This window comes from Schistocerca nitens, chromosome 1 (assembly GCF_023898315.1).
Source record: "Schistocerca nitens isolate TAMUIC-IGC-003100 chromosome 1, iqSchNite1.1, whole genome shotgun sequence".
Classification (NCBI taxonomy): Eukaryota; Metazoa; Arthropoda; class Insecta; order Orthoptera; family Acrididae; genus Schistocerca; species Schistocerca nitens.
The window spans coordinates 677,766,319-677,784,680 of NC_064614.1; the positions used below are offsets into that span (position 1 = coordinate 677,766,319).

The 18,362-nt window shown below is 39.9% G+C and overlaps 1 non-coding gene across 1 annotated transcript; it reads left to right on the top strand.

Annotated features, from left to right (window-relative positions):
- The first annotated feature begins 6,779 nt into the window (after window positions 1–6,779).
- On the top strand, window positions 6,780–6,863 carry Trnas-gga (transfer RNA serine (anticodon GGA)). Its single transcript is given in 2 exon segments — window positions 6,780–6,819; window positions 6,829–6,863. It is a non-coding gene; the product is annotated as a tRNA-Ser (tRNA).
- The last annotated feature ends 11,499 nt before the right edge of the window (window positions 6,864–18,362 follow it).

Below are 18,362 nucleotides of genomic sequence, written 5' to 3' on the forward strand. Positions count from 1 at the left end.
TGGTAAGAGATGGAACTGATCCCCCATGGTACACAAAACAGGTCCGAACGCTGTTGCAGAGGCAACGGAAAAAGCATGCGAAGTTCAGAAGAACGCGAAATCCCGAAGATTGGCTAAAATTTACAGATGCGCGAAATTTGGCACGGACTTCAATGCGAGATGCCTGTAATAGGTTCCACAACGAAACATTGTCTCGAAATTTGGTAGAAAATCCGAAGAAATTCTGGTCGTATGTAAAGTACATAAGCGGCAAGACGCAGTCAATACCTTCGCTGCGCAGTGCCGATGGTACTGTTACCGACGACTGTGTCGCTAAATCGGAGTTACTGAACGCAGTTTTCCCAAATTCCTTCACCAGGGAAGACGAATGGAATATTCCAGAATTTGAAACACGAACAGCTGCTAGCATGAGTTTCTTAGAAGTAGATACCTTATGGGTTGCGAAGCAACTCAAATCGCTTGATACGGGCAAGTCTTCAGGTCCAGATTGTATACCGATTAGGTTCCTTTCAGATTACGCTTATGCAATAGCTCCCTACTTAGCAATCATATACAACCGCTCGTTCACCGATAGATCTGTACCTACAGATTGTAAAATTGAAAAGGTCGCACCAGTGTTTAAGAAGGGTAGTAGGAGTAATCCATCGAACTACAGACCTATATCATTGACGTCGGTTTGCAGTAGGGTTTTGGAGCATATACTGTATTCAAATATTATGAATCACCTCGAAGGGAACGACCTGTTGATACGTAATCAGCATGGTTTCAGAAAACATCGTTCTTGTGCAACGCAGCTAGCTCTTTATTCGCACGAAGTAATGGCCGCTATCGACAGGGGATCTCAAGTTGATTCCGTATTTCTAGATTTCCGGAAAGCTTTTGACACCGTTCCTCACAAGCGACTTCTAATCAAGCTGCGGGCCTATGGGTTATCGTCTCAGTTGTGCAACTGGATTCGTGATTTCCTGTCAGGAAGGTAGCAGTTCGTAGTAATAGACGGAAAAACATTGAATAAAACTCAAGTGATATCAGATGTTCCCCAGGGAAGCGTCCTGGGACCTCTGCTGTTCCTGATCTATATAAATGACCTTGGTGACAATCTGAGCAGTTCTCTTAGGTTGTTCGCAGATGATGCTGTAATTTACCGTCTAGTAAGGTCATCGAAGACCAGTATCAGTTGCAAAGTGATTTAGAAAAGATTGCTGTATGGTGTTGCAGGTGGCAGTTGACGATAAATAACGAAAAGTGTGAGGTGATCCACGTGAGTTCCAAAAGAAATCCGTTAGAATTCGATTACTCGTTAAATAGTACAATTCTCAAGGCTGTCAATTCAACTAAGTACCTGGGTGTTAAAATTACGAACAACTTCAGTTGGAAAGACCACATAGATAATATTGTGGGGAAGGCGAGCCAAAGGTTGCGTTTCATTGGCAGGACACTTAGAATATGCAACAAGTCCACTAAAGGGACAGCTTACACTACACTCGTTCGTCTTCTGTTAGAATATTGCTGCGCGGTGTGGGATCCTTACCAGGTGGGATTGACGGAGGACATCGAAAGGGTGCAAAAAAAGGGCAGCTCGTTTTGTATTATCACGTAATAGGGGAGAGAGTGTGGCAGATATGATACGCGAGTTGGGTTGGAAGTCATTAAAGCAAAGACGTTTCTCGTCGCGGCGGGATCTATTTATGAAATTTAAGTCACCAACTTTCTCTTCCGAATGCGAAAATATTTTGTTGCGCCCAACCTACATAGGTAGGAATGATCATCAAAATAAAATAAGAGAAATCAGAGCTCGAACAGAAAGGTTTAGGTGTTCGTTTTTCCCGCGCGCTGTTCAGGAGTGGAATGGTAGAGAGATAGTATGATTGTGGTTCGATGAACCCTCTGCCAAGCACTTAAATGTGAATTGCAGAGTAATCATGTAGATGTAGATGTAGAATGGAAATCACAACTCTCACGGAAACTTGTAGGTGTTCGTTTTTTACGCGCTCTTCAAGAGTGGAATAACAGAAAATTATCATAAAGTTGGTTCGATGAACCCTCTGCCAGGCACTTACGTGTGATTTGTAAAGAAGCCACGTAGATGTACATGACGTTGAATCTTGTTGTTTGGTTACGGCTATGTTGCTACATTTTTGTTAAAAATTTCTTTCACATTATTTAGAATATGAAGTTTTTGTACAATTTCACCAGTCTCTGTTTTATAGGTCCATTTGACCATAGGGGATTCAACAATTATTTGCCCGAATTTTTTCTTTCCCCAGCTGTCCATTAAAATCGACAACAAGAATTTTCATATGATTTTGTGTGATTTTTGAGATTGTCGTTCCTACCACTTCCCATGAATTATTAACTTTTCCTGTTGTTTTCCCATTGGTTGTTTGGTCATTGCCCATTAATTAACGTACAGATTATATTTTCATATTTTCAGGACATTAGTATTAAATGGTGTTTACTGGCCCTACCTCGACTGTAGAACTAAACATACTTTGTGAAACTGCAAATGCAACACGCAGATAGAGTGTAGTTTACAAGGATTCTTTTGTTGATTTTACCTCTGAGTGGACTATATTTTCAGACAGCGATGTTGTTGTCATTTGCCAATATTATTTCGTGTACGACTAAAATTTCAATTTTTTTGCTATTTTTCTCGTGATGTATGTTGATTTCCTGGCTTCAGGACTGAATTAATATTCATTTCCTATTTTGGCTTTCAATAGGCCAAAATGTTCCTCTGATTTGTGATAATGCGTCTCTGCCTAGTCTCCTCAGAATCTAACAGACAATCTACGCCACTGATGAAGGAGCACGTATTACATCTTGGGGTAACTTTGTGATTACTACAACGCTCCAGTATTGTACTTGGATTTCGAGGGTTGTGTTTGTAAAAACACTTAGTGACTATACTGGAAATCAGTTCCAGAAATTTTTCGGCCACACTACTGGCGAACAGAAAATATGTCTTAATCATAACCGAGAAAAAATTATGATAATAAAGACATGTATTGTAGCATTAATGCATGTCAGATATTTTCTGTGGGGAAACTGGAAGGATGCTAAATAATTTCGAACACGGATGTCACAAGAATAATCGAAATACTGCTGTCACAAGGAGACTTAGGCGAGTATCGCATTTCTAAATGGATAATATAACGATTTTCTTCAGGTCAACTCGTTTGCTGTGTTTGGAATAAGGTGCAGACTTCCGAATAGTTCTAAAAGGAATTTATCATTTACTTTATGCTGATACATACGACCTACCTTAAGAAGAACCGACTTGTCGATTCTGTTTTATATCATTAAAACGTATTATCGATTTTAATAGTAGGATATCATGGAAACACACATGATGTTGCTATTCAGAGGAAAATTTGGACGTATTGATGGTATACAAATATTAATTAGATACTCTGCCCAGCTAAAACTATATAGAAACCCGAATCTAGGAGATGATTTAATGGACGTTGGTTCGCAAAAGAACTGAATATGCGCAGATTCTTCCTCACTGGTTGCGCATAAGGCGAAATTTGATGATCTGTTCTGTTATTGTCTTCCAGATACCATAAAACATAATCGTGATTTGTCATTAGCTTAATTAACTTACGATTTGAAAGAAATTTCCCCCATTTGACAATAAATTAATATTCATTCTCTTCACATGTTCTTTTGGCTTTATAGTCAGTCTCAATTGCATGTTGAAATGTCAAAATTTTGACCTACCTAAATGACATGTCATCGTGGCAGTAACGTTTATCTGGTCTTTTTCAATTTGCACTTGAGAACTGGTATAAAGCGAAATCATGATTGTGCGAAACAAGTGAATAGTAATTTGTAGATAAATAGCGGAAATTTCTTTCAAGTAGTTCTACATGACTGTAACCCCCACGAAGGAAAAATAATGAACTTATTTTTCTTGAAAAACTGTGGAGTGTAAATCTCTACAGAAAAAATAGACTACATTAAGCGAATAAATATGTCAGAAAATTGGTTACACTACGCTGTGTCGGGATTTCAGTTACAAATGCAATTAAAACGGAGCTAGTTGTGCGAGGTGGTGGCTAATGCAGAATAACTGGAATGAGAGCACCCACGAAAAGAAACAAAGAGTAGTGCCGCCTACACAACGACGGGCACGCAGCACACACGCTAACCCACTTAAAATGGGATGGTGTGCACCCACCACTCCATAAGCTGTTACATTTGCCTTAATATCTCAGAGTATAGTGATGTCGTACCAATACTCCCGTACCAAAACGGATCACACACAGTTATCGTTACAACGTATCCGGCTTCTATCCCGCAGTGCCTATAGTATCTCCTTGCGAGTGTTTAAGACAGTACGTCAGTAGTCTGCAGGAAAATGATTTAACACTCCGTACAGCGATTCTGATTTAGTTTTTCACTGATTTCCTAAACCACTTCAGGAGAGTTTAATGGGGTCGTTCCTTCTAAATGGGCGCAGGCAATGACGAGCCCCTTTCGTATGTACTTAGAGTTTGTAATTTCGCTTCGAATGATTGATGCCAAGGGGACTGAAAACCATAGACATTCTTGTAAAGCCTATTCGTTCCACCAGTCATGTAATATCAGTTTGATGAGTTACTGCATTTTATTCTACTTCGTCCTCATAAGTAATCTGATAACACCAATTAGTTGTAAATGTAGAGGTAAGTTATCTGTTTCGTAGGTTTTAGACATCACACATATGAATTACAGATTCCTATATCTGACATATCTCTCGGCTAGGTCTGAAAAAATGTCATCTATTTAATCTGAATTCTGTGAGCTCAGATGCTCGGTACTCTTCCGTATTCTTGTTGTATTACTGGGTGTTTCACGTCAACTTCCCGTAGTTCGTTTCCACCACTCAGTCTTTTCATTCATTATACTGAACCGAAGTTACCAACTACACCCTTGATAACTTTTTAAGTCTTTACTTCTCCGAAATAGTGTTCAGTTTTCTAGTACACTAAACCAATTTTTTTCCCACGATCATCTCTTCCTCAGTTTCTTTACATGTCGTTCTCATCAATTCTGATTCAGTTGTCTATACTCCGAGTCGAATTCAGTCCTCAGCAATCTTTATTGGTCACTTCTTGTTTATTCTTATCATTTCTTCTCTCACAGGAAAACTAATGTCTAAAAATATCCATGACTGTTATCCTATTCAGTTGCTTACATCTTTGATAGCTAGTACCGTCTTGACGATAAGGCCAAATGCGCCCTACTGTGGAGATAGCGGTGTGCAATTCGGGGAGTCGTGGTTTACGCTGAAGACTGAAGCCTAGGCTACTCCCAAGTAAGAAACGAAGTGGAATGAGGCAGGCACACTGCCTTAAGGATGTGGCGGAAGTGACGTTATAACTTCTTTGGTCGCGCAACTTGCAAGAGAACATTAACCATTAATACATGACAGTTGAGTATTAAGTTTACTACCCCTAGCAATGCCAACGCATTTTTTATAACGCACATTACCAAGAATGGAGAGTCATGCTTTATGCCCACCCTAAAAGATGTTAAAAAACAGAGTTTGTTAATTGTTGTTGACTTATATTAACAACATTTTAAGGAGGTACTGTTGTGTAAGCATCATCCTGAACCCGAAAATATCTTTTAGCACACTCGTAGAAATGTCAACGCATTTTCAGTAACGTGAAGTATCGAGCTAGTGGTAGTTTATAAGCAACACCAAAATTTTAAGAATGGAAATATCATTAATTCTTGACATTTCATTCTCTACATACTTTTTAATACCGATCTGTATGTAAGGTTCTACACCAGACAATTTTGAATATTCAACCACTACTAAGACTTCAAGTTTTGGGTTAACTTTAACCGAAAAATTTAAAACATTCATGGAGATTCGTAGAAGAATCCATTAAAAACAATAAACATTTTTTTTTTAATTTTGCTGTTTTAAAGATTACAGTATTTGCAAAAGGTGGACTTAAAGTACCTCCTCATTGGTACTGTAAGGGTTAATCATCCTGGTTAAGTGACTGTTGCAAACATTTGATGGCGAAAATTCTTGGTATTAAGTGGATTGAACACTAATTAATAAATAATTCATATCTTACGATCCATTTCAGCTGATAGGTGTGTGCACACTTCTTCATTCAATTTGATGTAATGAGGTAAATTTTATTCAGCTTCAGTAGCAAACCTTAAAACTGCATACAATTTTAGAGGCCTAATTTTAAGGAGGTACAATCACCCTCCATGTTTGAGAAATGAGCCAACTTTCTTGCAGGATAGTACATCAATTCCTAGCAAAAATTGCGTTGCATTACGATTGTTTGTACGAGAGTGGGGGCTAACGTACATACTCACAGCATGCAATTGCTTGTCAGACGATACAGCAAATAATGATTTGCACTGAAGTTCCTTACCTCTGGAGTGTTTATTACCGCCTGCACATGCACTGTTGATTTCGGCATGTGGCCGTGGCATTATTTTCTGTGAATGCAGAATCTGTTGTCTACTCACTCATACTTGAAACTCTTGCCCTTATACCACACACATTAACTTCTACAGTTGAAACTTCTGGGTAGAGAGGCCATGGCCGACATACGGAACTAGTAGCTATTACCCACAGCTGTCCTCTCAAATCAGTAGTTTTGTTATGATGAGTGATAGTAAGTAAGCTACTGTACATACAATACTCCCAGCTGCTCTCATGTGTCTGCCTGATCAGGTAACAAAAGTTCTTGATGGTCCTCTTCCTTCTCCCCTTCCCCTAACCAGACTGCAACAATGCACAGTGACTGGGCAGGCCGGCCGGGGTGGCCGAGCGGTTCAAGGCGCTACAGTCTGGAACCGCGTGACCACTACGGTCGCAGGTTCGAATCCTGCCTCTGGCATGAATGGGTGTGATGTCCTTAGGTTAGTTAGGTTTAAGTAGTTCTAAGTTCTAGGGGACTGATGACCTCAGAAGTTAAGTCCCATAGTGCTCAGAGCCATTTGAACCATTTTTGACTGGGCAGGCGCAACATAGTTGCCGAGCGGTGAGTGCCGATGGGTGCGGAAAGGTGCGGGCATCTGTGCATCGTTCTATTAAAGTATCCATACATTATCCAACGTGTAAATATTGCAACAAATTTAACAGATTTTTACATGGTTTATGTGCACTGATGTAAGAAAGTATTGTTGCAGTTCCCAACTTCATCCTCTTGATAACACTTAGACATCAAATTTCATTTCATTTTAATTTTTAATATTTATGTTTTTTTCATGCTGTCTCCCTACCAGGTTTCATCCAAAGCGATTCACCACTTTAGTCGTCAAAATATTAAGAGACAGATTTACTTTCATATTTACAATATTAGCATTGAAGTATGAGGTTTGTATCAGCATTGCAATCATTAAGTTGAATTGTATTATGCAGCACGTATCAACCAATAAAAGTATTTTCGCAAACGATACAGTTCAAAAGTCAAAAAGTAAAAAGCTTTCTTTAAAAGTAAACATTTTTCAATAACTTGCATAATATTCTTCAGATCTACGTCACTCGCCTCACACACTCTCTAGTGTAGGCAACTGAAAGAATAATGTAGCTCGTAAAATTAGCGATTCTTGAGTTGATACTTGAATGAGGTTAATTAACAGAGAAACATATTTTTTTATGTGGATAGGAGGTAAAAACAATTTGAAGACGCATAGCTGCCATTACTTTCGTGCATAGCATACACAACATGACTAGCACCATTATAAACAAAGCTGCTGACGTCCTCGAAATACTGCGTTATTTTCGTGCGTATGAACAGCTGGGAACATCTGGGAATTTTTAAATGTAGCATACAGTAAGTGTTTAGCAAAACATACACGCATTTCCTAACAATGTTTCGTTTCCTAATAATATTTTAATGTAATAATACTAGGGCACGCACATCACAATCGGTTTCATTCACATAGATATCTCTTGCCAGTACAGCAACAAGAACAAATTCAGTGACTAGAATTTTGTTTAATGAAACTTGTTTTAAGCATACCTCCACTTTCAAATGACTACCAGTCACAATATAAGTAACTAATGTGACCACACACATAGATCAATACACATAAAAGTAATACATTCTTCTTTAACTATTCTCACCAAATTCTTGTTTAATATATTACTTTAACTTTATCATCCAGTTCCTGAATGCTGTTATACGAAATTCCATTTAAATGCTCATTATGGCTGGCTGCACTAATGTTGATGCTTTCCTGCAATACTGCTGCCTCTAGTGCGTTTTTTTTCTTCAGGATCCTCTGTGCATTGTTCCGAGCTAAGGATGTGTAGGCTGGGCAGATCGGAAAAATGACTGGCAAGGCATTTGACTAAAATCATGGTTCTTAAAGTAGTGCAGTTATGATTTTTCCGTCCGCGGCTGATACTTCCCAGGTAATGTAGCTACCTTGGACACGCCTGAAGAGTGAGCAGTGAGGTACATTAATCGTAATAAATTTATTCAAGTGATCCGGCAAACAGTAATGAATCATAATCTAATACATGTGTCACTAAGTTACATTCAAAATAAAACTGGCCGCTTAATTATTAGCATCTGCTAGATCCTGCCTTGGGACTGAGTGGAGCTCCTGTTTCATTAAACCCTCTTTAGGAAACTTGAAGACACGACCTTTGTTTCCTGCTGTGTGTAGTTTAGATTATATAAGAATATACAGCCTACAGTTGCAGGTTAACTTTATCGTTTACCTAGGTTTCAACGTTAGTAATAACGTCTCCTTCAGATCATAAAATATTATTTAAATGTTACCTAAAACAAGCCATGTCCTAAGTCAACTTTATAAAACTTGATGCATAACGTCGTCACACGACGAGGCCCATACAACAGGCTTAAAGTGAATTTGCTACAGCTTGTTTAATAGAAGTGACAAAACCTTATGGTTATGCATCAAGTTTTATAAAGTTGACTTAGGATATGGCTTGTTTTAGGTAACATTTAAATAATATTTTAAGATCTGAAGAAGACGTTATTACTAACCTTGAAACCTAGGTAAACGATAAAGTTAACCTGCAACTGTAGGCTGTATATTCTTATATAAACAATATCAGTTGCTGTGGCAGCATAAAAATGTTAAAAACTAGTTTAGATTAGCTTCTGGCGCGGAACGCTTCATAATCGTGATGAAACAAGATAAACACACATTGTGTTGCGTTAAACTCACACAAACACAACTTAGTAACACAATACACACAGTACTGAGGAAACAGTCTCGTAACAAACACATAGCACAACGGTTTTTGTGCCCAACGTACAACAGAAGACAGCTGTTAACTTTCGCCATTCTCGCTGGACGTCACAACTTATAATTGTCACAACTGATGTTTCCATGCAAGTGGTGTTGAACCGATGTACTTTCGGATTTAAATTATTAGTACAAAGTCCTTGACGTTTTGTTTCAGGCAGCAGGAAACGTCTTCGGTAGTAAAAATGCCATTGCATCAAGGGCTTAAAGGAGCCTTTCATCTATAGATACGCATAGAGGCCACCATCAGTCAAATGATGCCGATTGCATGGCAGCATCGTTCTCGGTTAAATGGGTCGTTATTTCTTTGGTGCAAAATTTATATTCTTAATTTACCGAACCGAATAACGTCTTCTTTTCCGTTAAAATTGTCGTAGTGTTTGTGAATATTATGGTCTCCCTCCATATATTCACGTGGTAAAATTATAGTGATGTTTGTGAATCTCTGTGGCCTGTCTACATGCACCCAGGGTAACACATTTTCTTTGCTAAAGCGCTCATTTCATTGAACTTTGTTTCATAGCGTCCACGGAAAACGTAAATCTTGATGGCCGGACAGAGGATTTTAATGTACGTTCAGTGTATTATCCACTACATAACCTCGCTCGGTGCGTCTAGATCAATTGCGGGAATCTGTTAGGATCCACTTTCATTCTGGAGGATAATATAAATCTCAGTTTCTACAGTAGCGTAACGAGATAACGATGTGAATTATGCATAAATTGTTCAGCTTAACTTTGACTACGGAAGAATATATCGTCAAGTGTGTTCCAACGTTCTGTCATGACAGGCAGACAAAACTGAGTAAACGTCATCTTTAATGAGTTGTGAGTAAGACAAATAGTGGGGAGAAACATTTGTTCAAAGCAAAATGATCAGACCACCATGACAGGTACCTTGCGGCAGCACAGTTTCAACATGATTGATAGTCCGTTCTTATTTTTCACTTGCCACCCAATAGCTAATTCTACCAAATATGGACAAGAAAGCTTCATCTAAAACTCACTATTTTATCATTGCGGTCGTTTATTTTACAATAGTAAAATTTAGGATTACATGAAACTGATGCAGCACACTAACATATTTAACATCATGAATCACTTGTGCTCCTTTGCCTGTTGTGAAAAATGATAAATTGTAAAATTTTCGCATATACTGAGAAAACTACAGGACTTCCGATCATTGAGAAAGTGTATAACACCGTAATTTACTTCAGATAATATCGACGTTAACTAAGATCAGCAGGTACCTCTTGACTAACTTTCTGTAATTACGTTAAGTACCTTAATCGTGAAATGCAGGCAAGACATTTAAACTAATATGTCCTGTAACTGTCGCAAAACCATATAAATCAAGCAAAATCCATTTTATGATATAGTCCGTCTTTACGTCATACCCACTGAAAATCAATGGCAGGATATTTTAGAACTAACATTTTGCAAACGTTCTACTGAGGCATATACATTAGCTGTTGAAACAACAGCAGGTACAACATGAAGCAAAGATAGACGTTGAAGATTTAGATCATATATTTCTAGGCTTCCTTTTAACCACGAGGAAATGAGATCCAGTGACTAAAATATGGTGTTTACGACTATCAAAACTAGGTCCCGCTAAAAATCGAGGCTCCATCATTAGGTCCAAAACTGGGGCGTTAATTATAATCGAGAGCACTTCATTCAAAGCAGATAGTTATCGACAGCTGACTGATGTAGTATGAAATTGTCATTGATGTTACTCTTTGAATCGTGATCTGTGAAACGGAACAGGAATGTAGAGTGTGCGACATGCTCGTGGTTTCCGAAATGACGTCATTGCCTGTAAGACAGATAGTCGTGACTCAGCTTTGGTTATGTCCTGACAATGAAAAACAAGCGCTAAAACTTCCAGTGGCCAAGGTCTGCCTATGGGGTACATGTCACCTCCCTCTCTTCGTCTCTCTCTCTCTCTTTCTCACACACAGACTTTACCACTTCTGCCAGACTTTTGGAAAAGTATTATTCAAGACCTTTCTCCTGCTGCACTCGTGTGGATCATCCGCTCATCTCTCTCTCTCTTTCTTTCACACACACACTCTTTTTTGTACGCTCGTCGTGTTTTTTGTTATGCTGTGCTATCTTTCATTCACGGAAATCTCTCTCTCTCACACACACAATCTTTTTTTACGTTCGTCGTTTTTTTCCTACGCTGTGCTATCTCTCATTTATGGCAATTTTTTTCGCCGGCCGGGGTGGCCGAGCGGTTTTAGGAGCTACAGTCTGCAACCGCGCGACCGCTACGGTCGCAGGTTCGAATCCTGCCTTGGGCATGGATGTGTGTGATGTCCTTAGGTTAGTTAAATTTAAGTAGTTCTAAGTTCTAGGGGACTGATGACCTTAGACATTAAGTCCCATAGTGCTCAGAGTCATTTGAACCATTTTTTGGCAATTTTTATGCTTTGAGCAATTGTCTGCATGAAGATTTACTGAGAAATTACAGTACGCATTACATTGTACGTATTTGAAGAGACACAATAATGATAACTAAGTATAGAGGATTGTAATTTGCAAAATTTTTCACAGTAGTACTGTGTACTACCGCAACTAGTTATGACCACGTTTCTGGCCTTAAAAATGCATCACGTCTAATTTCTAGTCTTACCGTTTCTCATGTAAGCAGGAAAAAAAAAGAACAGGATCTTATGTTTTAGTCACGTGGAATCATTCAGCGGATACTGCACAGAGGCAGAACAATTATGAAATTGTAATACATTTTTAATAATTATTTACATTATAAACACTCAAAATGATCGTAATGCGACTGGAGATTAAACTATTACTGAACGCTATCAAAGAAAGTGACGCATTGTAAATATTTATTTTCGTTTTCTAATTCATAATCTACTTTTCCTTTTTCTTTTGCAACCCCTACCTTTCCTTGTTTCCATCTCAGGCTAATTCTTCCTATCCGCTGTATCTCATCCATAGGGTGTACAGTTTTCGTATCGTCGTAGATCTGCATTTACATAATAATTTACTATCATTTTTCGATTTGCTATTCTTTTCATTATTTGCATCATTTAATAATTTTTTTCTAGTGTTCTGTAACTTATGCTGTCTACTCGGTCTGCCACATTTAATGCTCTTTTATCTTTTTTCATTAACATCACAGTTCTGTATACTTGTTTATAAAATGGTTCAATTTACTCTGAGCACTATGGGACATCACACACATCCATGCCCGAGGCAGGATTCGAACCTGCGACCGTAGTGGTCGCGCGGTTCCAGATTGTAGCGCCTAGAACCGCTCGGCCACTCCGGCCGGCTTGTTTCTAAAAATTTTCGTTGTGCGCCATACGAACAGCTTAAAATCTGTACAACATTTATAGTAATTGCTAGTGTATTAAGGATCACGTCACCCTCTGCGAAACCAAACTTCTCATCTGCTGGATTTTGTATTTAAGTACATTTCAGTTACTTACCCCCTTGTAGTCACCTGGACTTTCCTTCTTTGTAATATAACAGCCCTTGTATGACACTGAATGCCCAAGTGCCATCCACAGCAAGTCGTTTCTAAAAATAATTCTTTATCAAGGAACGAATTATGCAGTAGATGAGGCACCGCACACACATTCTTAGGGATCAACGATCACAGCCCTGTTAGACTAGGACTAGGATAAATGCTGGGAAGATACCTTCAAAAGGACACAGCTGACTAATATTTACCACAGACCCTACAAGTTTCTAGGACTAATGTAAAGTGATGTGAAGTGACAACGCCAAGCACATTTGAGTTACAGTCTTGATACCGAAACCTGTGAGTAAAGTGAGTCATGAAACCCCGGTTCTTAATGCCAAATTTCCGGTAGCAGGAAGGAGACAATGAGATTCCAATTCGCTAATGTTCAGGAGATTACTAATTTCAACATTAGTGTTACATCCAAGGATAAAGTTCCTGAAATCTTCGTTCGAACCGAAAGATAGGACTAGTTATAAGTGAAAGCTATTTAGACAAAATGTATGCTTGTGTTTCTAAAATATGTAAAAGAGTAAACTCGGTTACCTACTCGAAATGTACCTCAGCGTAGCCATGTCCAGTCACTGCTCTCGGAAACTAAAGAATTTAACTCATAAGAACAGCCAAACGCTAAAATACGTTGTGCAAACCAGTCGCAGTTAACCTTATTAACAGTTACTGAGAACTTTTGTTGCAATTCTGTCATAGAGAGTAGCGCTCAGCGACCAATATTTTTCAGCGTCATTCTGTTATGCGCACACAGCTTATAACACTAACAAATTCGTGGTGCTATTGTCATTGGTCTACGAAAACGTTTCTTCCTGTGCAACGAGTGACGGTGCACCATTTTTCACTCAGAATGCCTTATACGATTCTGGAAGAAGTTTGATAGGCAGTTCTTACCTAAGTGTGTTGTGCCAGCATTGCAATTGGGTTATAATGATTAAAATACGATTTGCAATCTTGTCACTTGCTTTGGCTGACGGCGAACAATAATTCAATACTCATACATTTTAGACTTTAAAATCCCTGCCACATAGTCGTCGCTATTTGTAATGGGACCTCTTTGTGTAAGTACTGTAATTTTTCGGTCTGAAAGGAACAAATCATTCCATCATCGTTTTAGGAATATCGTAAGGAACTGCCGGAGTGCCGGCGGGAGTGGCCGAGCGGTTCTAGGCGCTTCAGTCTGGAACTGCGCGACCGCTACGGTCGCAGGTTCGAATCCTGCCTCGGGCATGGTTGTCTGTGATGTCCTTAGGTTAGTTAGGTTTAAGTAGTTCTACGTTCTAGGGGACTGATGACCTCAGATACGTCCCATAGTGCTCAGAGCCATTTGAACCGTTTTTTGAACTGCCGGAGTAGCTGCTGAAATGTCAGCCTTCCACCCCTTTGAACGTCTTCGAGACGGACTGCAGTGTCGCTAATTAACTACATAAAAATAGACAGCAACCATTTTTCAATATGGTAACTAATTTGATCGTGAACATAGTCCCTGATAATTAAAGGCTGTTACAGAAACAAAATTGACGGGAAGCACACTATCATGGGACACGGATGGTCAATTGCGAACGAACAGCACTGTGTCTAGAGACTTATCACAGAATTGTACACAGTTTTTTTTCTGTTTATTACTTCGTCAATGTACCAAAAGTACCTGGTAAACTGACTACACAAAATATTTCACAAACGTCTTCAAGACATACAAAAATCACATTTTTTTCTCTATTGAAAAATTGAATAAACTATGGCCATTCTGAAGATAAATGTCTCTCTAATCATAACATGAGCTTCCTTGAGATGTATTGGCCTACTACACAAAGTTTTGCGTCCTGCCAACGCCGATTTATTAAGCTGTCCGAGGCGTTGTGCTCTGTTACACATGTGAAAACAGTTCGCCACCGTACTGACAGCAGATGGCTTCCTTGCTGGCAGATCTCCCAAGGCTACCAAACAAATCGCTTGAAAACAGACGCTTGTATAATGTAAACACACGGTTGATCTCATAGGTAAACCTGAGAGCAGCCTCATAGAAGGAAAAAATAGAAAAGAAAAAAGAACAAGGCAAATATAAATTTAACAAAGGGAACTACTGAGAAACGAAATCAGAAAGATAATACCGCAGACGAAACAACCCTGTGAACAGAGAAGCAACAGTTTTCACGACACTAAAAATACCATAGCGAAACGACAGAAAACCACATCATCAGAACAAAAGCAGACAGTGGAAACACTTTGGCACTTTGCATAAAGATCGTTACACTGGAAAGATACAAGGTTTTAGGACAAAGAGCAAAGTTACAAAGGTAAAACCACACCGACTAGGAGGTACCAGGGGAAGTTAACAAACAATAATATATTAGACAAAATCACACAAAAAGTCTCACCCATTCACACCAATTATGAATTACTGGAATGCCAGACACATGATGAAAAACGTACGAAATGTACTCGCACTTGCGAATATGGGCAACCATCAGCTGCATAATGGAATGCTGACAGTGAAAATTAGTAGCCATCCGCTGTGGCCGAGCTATCTAGGCGCTTCGGTCCGGAACCGCGCTGCTGCTACGGTCGCAGGTTTCAATCCTGCCTAGGACATGGATGTGTGTGACGTCCTTAGGTTAGTTACGTTTAAGTAGTTGTAAGTCAAGGGGGTTGATGGCCTCAGATGTTAAGTCCCATAGTGCTTGGAGCCATCTGAACCATTTGAAAATTAGTGCCAGACCGGCGCTCGAAGCCAGATTTGCCGCTTATCGCGAGCTGCCCTCTCACCATTCGGCTATCCGAGCACGACTCACAGCCAGATCCAGACTTCCATACGTTGTCAACCATGTGTCGACAAACTGACCTTGTACAGTGCCTACATCGTAATGCGGATTAATGCAGGCACATCTATTTATCTTGAAAACTTACTTTTATTTCCGTCATTGCTTTTTCGATGTGTGTATTGAATAATACCGCCGAAAGACTACATCCCTACCTATTCAATCTGAGTACTTCGTTCTTGTTCCCTCTTGATTCTTACACATCTTGCATATTATGCGTCTTTCCCTATAGTTAACGACTATTTTTCTCACGATGTCAAACATCTTGCACAACTTTACATTGTAGAATACTTTTTAGGGCAACAAACCCTGCCAGAATCAAAAAGACAAAGCATGGAGTGGAAGCACACCAACTCAACTGTCAAGAAAAAATTCAAAACCTAAGCATCAGCAGGATAAGACATGTTGACGGTGTTTTGGGATGCTTAAGGTCCACTTTTTTGTGATTATCTCGAAGAGCAGCGCAATGGACAGCCAATACTACTCGGATTTGTTTTTAAACTAGGTAAAGGCAGCCATGAGAGAGAGACGTCGTGGATCTCAGAGGAGACATTGCTCAACTAACCAGTGAAACCATCGACAAAATAGGCTGGGAAGTACGGCCTCATTCCCTTTACAGTCTTGATTTAGCACGTAGTGATTTCCATTTGTTCGGTGCACTGAAGGAGGCATTATGTGGAAAGAGGTTCCAGGACAAAGAGGATGTGAAAAAGTTTGTGGGAAATTGGTTCAAACATCAGGATGAAGAGTTCTTTGCAGTCAGAATGAAAAAGCTTGTTGCCCGTTGGAACAAGTGTATAAATGTTCAAGGGAATTATGTTGGAAAGTAGAAGAAGTATTGTTTTGTAAAAATAAACCCTTTTTCCTCCAGACCAATTTGTCTCTTTAATTATTTAATTACTCTCGTACAATCACTGCCTAATTGTACATTAACCCTGAGGCCGTATCAAGGAGGAATCATCAATCTAGTGGAAAAACGAGAGAATTTAAGACTTTTTTCTGGAATCTCAACAACGAAGCTGACGACGTAGACATATATGTTGCACTTACAGTACGGTGGAACGATTTCACGATATCAAATGGAAAGAATTTCGTTAAAATGTCCGGCGTTTTTTACAAAGGCATCCTCGTAAAAGTGTCACTACATTTAACTAACAACTGTGTCGATGGGGTCTTTTGTTAGCTGTTTGTGACCCCACAGTTATCCAGAAGAGCAGTGTACTTCTGGCAGTATAATTCTCTAAAGTGACATGAAAAATGAATTCACACAGTAAATACAGATGCGAGTACAGATCATGTCCATTCACAGTAGAATTTTGTGTGAAGTTATATGTAACACAATTGGCAGTTGGAAATCAAATGTGAAACAAGAGAAAGTGGAGTTTTAACAGCCAAAACACATTTGTTTTCAGCTAGAGCTTGAAATGAAAATGAAAACCAAATGTAGTCGTAACATGCGTAAGAAACGGGAAACGCTGTAAGAAGCTTGAAAAAAAATTCCCTGTGGCACAAATCTTCATAGTGCGGTAAAGGTTTTGGGATGGTAGTCTCGAGTGAGGTTGACCTCGTTACAGGTCAGTATGTCTGTGCAAGATGGAAGATATGGTAGCAGGAACGATGAACCAGGTCCTCGGCTGATAAAGAAACGTTCAGGAAGCGAGAATAACAAAAACTTTACTTAATAGAAAACTTCATACAGGTGGCGCACAATGTCCTCAGACAGTCGAGTCCCTATCACACTACACTCGTGGCGCGCTAGCTGCACACGGACGCCAAGAGGACGAAGTCGCCTGCGTCATCGACTCACCAACGGAAGCCAACAGCCAGTGGCAGAAAGCGAAGCGCACTCAGACGTTATCGATGAAGCAAGGACTCTTGGGTGGCGTTCTAGAGTCGCTGAAGCTAGCTAGCGATAGGCCCCCGGCGGGAAGGCACCAGTTCAGATCTCGATGGCCTGACGCAGCCCACGGACCTATGACTATTGGGGGCAGCGTGTAGTGGTAGTTGAGGCTGATGACCCTCACCATGGCGACGACTGGCGTGTAGTACTTCTCAGTATAGGCTGCGGTCAACTACAGATATACCGTGGCCAAAGAGGCCGGTATTTACGGCCTCTCGACCTGGCCTTGTTATCACAGGACGTCGCTTTTGATGGCATTGACCACGCGGAATGTAAGTTAGCAGCAGAAGAATCATTTTGCTGTCGGCTTCAAATGACGGTTCTCTAAATTTCCACAATACTACCTTGCGAAAAGAGCGTTGTCTTCCTTCCAAGGGTTGCATTTGAGATATCGAAGCATCTCCGTAACACTTGCGTTCCTATCGGACCCAACAGGAACAAATCTAACAGCATGCCACTGAATTGCTTCGATGACTTTAGAGCGAATTCCGCCAGTTACATACACTACCCTGCAGCTCGTTGTCTGTACCAAAATGTTGTCCTCACAGTCAGCGGTTCATGTAAGTGAAGAAATGAAAATCAGCGGGAGCAAAGTTCGTGCTGTGTGGTGGACCATTGAACATTCCCATGAAGAACGCCGTTGCACATGCAGTAGGTGGCCGAAAAACGCATGACAGTTACATTATATGGGTTGCGGGAAATCGGATGATACACCTCAGTAAGACGTCACACCTGGCGGGAGACACCATTTTCCAGAATTCTTTGTGTGTTCACTGTGCGCTCAGAAATCTAAATTCCGACGTGATGCGACAGACGCGCATACTAGAGAGACTGCACAACACATCTTCGCAAGGCTTCGTAGGATTTTCGCTGAGGTTTTAATTTCG